The sequence below is a fragment of the Belonocnema kinseyi genome, chromosome 3, assembly GCF_010883055.1.
Source record: "Belonocnema kinseyi isolate 2016_QV_RU_SX_M_011 chromosome 3, B_treatae_v1, whole genome shotgun sequence".
NCBI lineage: Eukaryota > Metazoa > Arthropoda > Insecta > Hymenoptera > Cynipidae > Belonocnema > Belonocnema kinseyi.
In genome coordinates, this window is record NC_046659.1 from 1,132,968 (window position 1) to 1,140,186 (window position 7,219).

The 7,219-nt window shown below is 43.2% G+C and overlaps 1 protein-coding gene across 1 annotated transcript in view; it reads left to right on the forward strand.

Annotated features, from left to right (window-relative positions):
* Positions 1 to 369: 369 nt before the first annotated feature.
* LOC117168932 overlaps positions 370 to 7,219 on the forward strand; it is a 139,910-nt gene continuing 133,060 nt past the window's right edge. The window contains exon 1 of the mRNA XM_033354917.1: positions 370 to 413. The gene's annotated coding sequence lies outside the window, so the exon portion shown is untranslated. The remainder of the gene's footprint in view (positions 414 to 7,219) is intronic.

Below are 7,219 nucleotides of genomic sequence, written 5' to 3' on the forward strand. Positions count from 1 at the left end.
GATTCCCGCTCGTACAAGAGTGCTGACAAACACAGGAGTCAGCGCACCCAGGAACAGCAGCGAATGGAAGACGACCAGGACGGAGCCGTGACATTTGTGAAATACGGCGCGCCAGCACGCTGCGGAGGGACTAACTGGCGACTGTTCCGCTCCCTCGTACCTCTCTCTCTCTCTCCACTTAACTTTGGTGTCCATTTTTTGACACAAGTGTCGCTCCGGTTCTGACTTGAGGTGATGAACCGAGAGGCCACTCTGCCAAGTTTATTCATTACTCTGAGCTCATTCAGAACAACGACTGGATAGAAATAAAAAGGGCGACCGCCAAAATTGATTAAATTAAAGACCCCAAGGAAAAATTTAAAAACCCAGATCAGAAATCAGAGGAAACACAAGGGGTCGCAGGACCTTGCCAGGTAGGCGCTTTCACTTTTGGTTTTGCCGTATTTGTTAAATTGTCGTTCAACGACGTGTGCTGAAATGGTAGGCACACGCCGTTGAAATCGGTTAGTTGCTGACCTCGAACGAGGTCATGAACATATTCTTCTTTTAGTCAATTTAATATTTGTTTGTCGATAGTTAATTGAAACTTACATTTCCAATCAAACTGATGGGGTATTCCACCCATTTAAGTGTTCAATCTTGTTTGTTTTACGCCGATTAGTGGTCACTCGGACCACACAATGCAATAATGAAAAGTTAAATAAAATGGCCGCTAACGAACCAGAACAATAGTACTGTATTATAGCGTGGGTCCCCCCCCCCCCCTGTAACTTATCGAATCAGGGTGATGACAATATAAGAAAGTGAATGTTATAATAATGAAGTGTTTCCTTGTATGTTAACCTAACCCCTCTTTCGTGCGTCACTCCTTACTCATACCACTCTATCGGAGCTGCCGAGCTATAAAAGAAAAAAAATCACCATTAGTGTAAATTTTGATAGTTTTGGTCAAAATCATCTGGCGCCCTTCAGGCAAACTTTTGAACTCATTTGCGAGTACAACAAAAATTCGTAAAATCAAAAGAAATGAATCATTGGGCAAAAATCAGTCATAAATGGCGCTCATCGTGTGTGTGTAAGTGACGAGAAGGGGAAGTTAGGTGGAAAAATTCAAGATTGGAATTTGTCAGATTTTCATAAATTCTAATCTTGAAAAATCAGAGCGAAAATCAAATGGGAAAATTAATTTAAAATAATTTAATAGGAGCGATGAAAGTTCCAATCACAAAATAAATAAGTGGACTATTTCCGTAATTTTCCCTAAAAACTCAAAAAGAAAAATACAGAAAAATAACATTTTCCTTAGTGAATCATTCGCAACAAATAAAGTTTCAATTATATTGAGAAAGTTTTTTTGAGATTTGAGGTGAAGTGTGATAACTCTAACCAATTAACTTCCGATAATTAAATTAGAAGGTAACGAGAAGGTCGAGAATGCCGTTTCTCGTTCAACTTTTTGGAACAATTCTTCGCGCGGTTGTTGATACTAGTGGTCAAATAAATTTAATTAGTCAACAGGTCACTTAGTCACAATGCCAATTATCCGATGCAAGTGAAACAATCGAAAATAACGCATGTTTCAGGCCTGTCAACGAACCATATTCCAGTTTTAGGGATTTGTAGTTTGCCAATCGCCTTTGCTAATCAAACAGCGAAATTGGAATTTCTGGTAGTCGAAAATTTGAGTGACACTTGTGTGTTGTGAACAGATTTCCTCAAGGCCTTTACCGCCACCATTAGTTTCAATTATGAGACAAAATGGGCAGCTTGGTTGTTTATTCTTGGTAGTCATTGGATTAAGAATTAAATAATCTTGACACAATACTTTTCCAGCCATCATTGAATTGAGTATTAAAATTATGGATAAGTTAAAAATTGTTTAACTGTAGTATCGACTCACCTCAGGTCGCAAGACACGGAATTATCTGGATTTGAGTATCCCGCTAGATAATTCAAAATTTTAATTGAAAAATTATCTGAATGAGGTGCATGAAAAGTTAGTATTGATTATTGATTTATTGTACCTTGAATTTATTGTGTGTGACTTCCTGTGAAATTTTATTTTTCTGTGTCCCACTGAACTATTCTATTGAATTAAAAATGTCGGACGAAAGGAAGATCGAAGTCCCACCTTATGTTTTATCGATGTCTGAGAACGACCTCAGACGACACTTGGGCGATGTAGGGGAGGATATATCGGAATCTATGGGCATTCTACGGGTTCGGGCCCTACGCTCTCTAAGAAGGAAGATTTCGGTCCCAGAAGGGTCATATACGCCTGATCATGAGTTAAGATTAGGGTAGGGCGACGTTCATCGCTCGGTGGAACTACGGGGGGCAATTGAGGAAATAGTGGGCGAGTTTGACTAAATTCTGGGAAATTCTGGTCGCGCATTGGTAGTGAGGTGGACCCTGACGAGGAATGGTTAGGTGCTGCTCGGAGATTATTCGAGTCTCCAGCGATTAGTATGGGGGGACAAGTTAGCATTGTTCTCCTGGAGTCACACCCCCTCCGGTCATCTTCCGGTACGACTAGCGTTCATACGTGCGTTACTAGTACGTCCTCCGTGTTCTGTTATACAGGACTGGTAATAAGATCAACGACTCATACGGCATCTAGTCCGTTGGGCTATAGTGGGGTCCGGGACACCGAATATATTCCAAATCAATATAAGGGCATACCGCGGTTCCCAACTTCTTCTTGGGTGCACTATGACAACCCACATTTTTTTTCAGCAGCCAGTACTGTTCCCAATTCGCATTCTGGCATGCACCACGCCCCTACCAATCCAAATAGGGGATGGGAGGGTAGTCCATACGCGCCATCGGAATAGGAGCACACCTTGTGATATTGGCGCCTTGCGCAGCTGAATTACAGCCAAGTAATACCCCATTTTACCAGTCCACCTTTGAATTGCCTCCGCCCACTCTACCATCGTATTCGTCCATTTTTGCACACCCCCCTCAGTCAAGAGGGGCTGTGCCCCCTCCCACACAGTACTTTCAATCGAGGGCCCGATATAGGACCGTGGACATTATTGTCTAGAATTGGGGAGCCACTTTTAGTGAGGATAATCAGACGAGTGCAGAAAACTTTTTAACAAGAGTGGAGGACGGGCGTTCGGTCTCAGGCCTTACGGATGAGGAATGGATAATAGGAATTCTATTGATCCTTGAGAAGTTACCCTTGCAGTGTTTCCGATATAACTGTCATGCCTGGCCTACATGGCAGCATTTCAAAACGGCTTTCCTCATGATGTACGGAGACATCAATTATCAGTGTCGTCTTGAAGAACAAGTCGCCACTTGTTATCAGGGTCGCGACGAAAGGACCACTGCTTTTTAACATGTTTACAGGGTCTATTCCTAAAATTTCAACGGCTAGTTACCATGAAAGAACAAATGAACAGAGCCCATTGTAATCCAAGACCGGATCTTCAAAGGTCTATTCGCCGTTTTGAGATTTCTGATTGTAATCAGTTAACGCTTCTGGCAGTAGAAGCGTAACGTACGGCGAATTTAAATTAAGGCGAGCGTTCATCGCCTAGCCCGGAAGATCAATTCTTTTCTAAATTGTCTGATGCCAAAATACTAAAATTTTTCGCTCGGCTGGTAGAAGTACTAGTGGCAACACCCCGAACGATGCAACCTCTTCTCTTGAATCATTGGTGAGTGTATTGATGAAGTTTGTGGATAAATTAGGCACCGAGACCTCGTCACATGATGAGCCTGACTCGGTTATTGGTTGGAAAACTAGAATTAATAATACTAGATCCAGTCTGAATACCAATAGAGGCGAGGATCATGAGGAGACGAGTACGACGCAGGCCTCAACTAAACCTTATCGCCATAGAGAGAGTCCAACTCCAGGGCGGAGAATCCAACCAAAGGCCGAACCACCTTGCTATAAATGTGATTGCTCCGACCACGGGTGAAGAAATTGGCAAACAAAATAAGCCAAGTTTTTCCATAATTGCGGCAAGCATGGCCAGGTCAAGCGAACGTATGATTCAGTTCATTGTCAGGGAAACCATTAAGGTAGGGCCGTCACAAGGTCGACGCCACTCCTTGTATCCCAAGGCAGACCCTTATTTCTGCTGTAAATGATATACCTGACTCAACTCCCTCAAATTCAACTATTCAACCTGAATTGACTCAGAAATCATGTTCTGAACTTGAACCTGAGTTTACTCAGAAGTTATCTTCCGAAAATCAATTCGAATTTTCTCCAAAATTGTCTTCAGAAACTTAAATTGAAGTGAATTTCAATCAATAAACTTCAACTCTTGAATCGAAGAGGGAGACCTGCACACCCTAAGTCGCTCAACTGAATTCGGAAAATCATCTTCCCACTCATTTTTCAAAATTGCTTTTTTGCTCTCAACCTGATCCATCTTTGAGTGCTGGACTTTCCAGACTCTTAGATATTCACAGGACGACGGGGTCAGTCAGTAGAAGTTCTAGTGAAACTAGACCTGATCGTCTGTCAGGGATTGGTACTAATTCGAGACCCTATGTCAGTATAGAAATAAGGGGGTACAACAATCCATTCGGTAGTAAACACATGTTCATTAAGAACGTATCTGGGATCAGTAGGATTACAGATACTCAGTGCGGGTGGTTATAAGATTGATCATTCAAAGACAGGCGCGGTCATGATGGCTAATGGCACTGTTGAGTCTGTCATTGGCGAGGCGTGTCTGCCGGCTACTTTCTCAGGAACCACCCATTCAATAAATTTCAAAATCATACCTGGCCTAACTGAAACTTGTGTACAATAAAACCAAAACCCGGTAAGTTATCCGCCGTGAAATTTGTCGAATGTGTGATCGACACGCAAGGGTACCCTCCGATTCGTCGAAGGAATCATCATATGCCATCTAAGGTGTGTGACGCGTTGACAGAAGAAGCGAACGGGTTTATTAAGCAAGAATTGATTGAGCCCTCAAATAGTGAATGTTGCAGTCCGGTGGTAATGGTCCGTAAGCCGGACGGTAATTACCGTCTGTGCAAAGATTTTCGACGGGTTAATGAGATGTCGAAGAAAGATGCGTATTCGACCCCGTTTATGGATGCAATCCTGGACCGCTTAAATTCGGCTTGATACATCTCAACCTTAGACTTGAATAAGTCCTACCACCAAATCACTCTGAGTGATGATAGTAAGCCTATCACGGCTTTTACTGTCCCAGGAAAAGGTTTGTCCCAATTCAAAGGCATGCCGTTCAATTTGACTGGAGCTCCAGCAACCTTTCAACGGTTGATGGACAAGGTCATCACACAGGATATGAGGCCACACGTGTGGCCTGAGCAAGCTCAATAACGAGGGATAATGACCCAACGAATAGTCCAGGAGCCGTGGACAGTCGTGGCAACCGATATCATGGGTCATTTACTTCGCGGTAAGAAGGGAAATGAATACCTGTTAGTATTCCAGGACTTATTTTCAAAATGGATTGAGTTGGCACAATTGCAAAAGGCCAATGCTGAAAGCATGAATATAGCTTTCCTGGAATTAGTAGTCACTAGATGAGGAATACCCAAGGTAATACATTCGGACAGTGGCATCGAATTTAATAATAATGCGGTAAACAATCTTTCGGTGGAGTTTGGAATTCATCGATCTTTTATGCCCTTATATCATCCTCAGGCTAACCCTGTCGAACGAACTAATAGGGTTCTGAAGACCATTATCAGGTAATTTGTTGATCAGGATCATTGAAATTGGGACCTCCACTTAAACGCTTTCCCATTCGCCTACAACACAGTGCTACATAGTACTAATCGAGTGACTCCAGCGTTTCTTAATTTGAGGCGGCATCCCTGTCCGCGAAAGACTATTCGCAGTTTAAGGGAGGGGAGGCCGAGTTGCCGCCACCCGACCTTCAGGTCTGGATAACTCGGATGGTACGACTGGAACACTTGAGGGAGCTAATAACTAAGTTCCAAGATCAGGCTTTCGTTAATCAGGCGAAGTATGGCGATCAGCTTCATCAAGACCACCAATTCAAGGTCGGTGACAAGGTCAAGAAGCTGAATCAAGTGTGGTCGAAGAAAGGGACTCATGTGGCGGAAAAATTGGCCCCTAGGTATAGTGTCCCTTTTGTTGTGATATAGGAAATCTTACCCAACATCTGAAAACTGGCATCACCCGAAGGAAGATTGGCGGGGTGTTATCATACCTCCCATCTACAAAAATATGCAGAGGATCGACATGACGAACCGACAAATGCGGAGGAGTTGTCTGAACCTTACCGGATGTTGTTGGAAATCAGCGATTCCGATGTGGAACAAGAACTTTCTGACGATTAAGAGGACGCTCGGGAGAATTCGGAACAGAACTTTACTCTCTTTCGTACGTCACTCCTTACTTACACCACTCTATCGGAGCGGTCCGAGCTATGGAAGTAAAATCACCATTAGTGTAAATTTTAATAGTCTCGTGGACCCTAAGAACACGGAGCGACCCAAGGACAACCGCCTCCTGCATTTTTCCCGCAAGTGTTCTAGCATATTGTTGACACGCAGGGATGCTTTTTAGGCTATTAGCAAGTGAAAGCTTGGCACCTCCAAGAGCGCCGATGATAAGGACGATCAGTTAGAATATTCCGGGTACAATCGTTGAAACTTTCTTATAAGGTATCGATACCTCTCTTTCTTTTCATTCTCCTTGGCTATGATATTTTTGTCAGCTGGTGCCGAAAATTTGATAACGAACATGGTTCGCTTCTCGAAGTCAAGAAGAACCATGTCAGGCCTCGAGAGAGCAAGAGAAACAATTGTCGAGAATATAAAGTTCCAGTATATACGGCACCTCCCATTCTCGACAATTGACTCAATTTCCCTAGAAGCATTTAGAGGAGCGATATTAAGGTGAATGCCGTAGGAGTGACAGAGATGGTAATAAAGTACTCTTAGTGCCGCATTGTCCCTTTGAATGTAGGTCGTTCCCGCGTGTGTTGGACAACTAGATAGTATGTGAGCTAAATGCTCGGGATGTGCATGGCACGCCCTGCAGCTATCATCGGGAATTTCTTGGCTCAAAATGTAGCGACGGTATGTTAAGGTGGAAATGACACCGTCTTGGCATGCAAAAATGAAACTCTCCGTACCAGACTTTAATCCGGGCTTTCAGGAGTGAGTACTCGAGATAGATTAGATTTGATGCATTTTGCTCACCCCTAATACTGAAGTCAAGTCCGAGTGTTTCAGCAGCCTC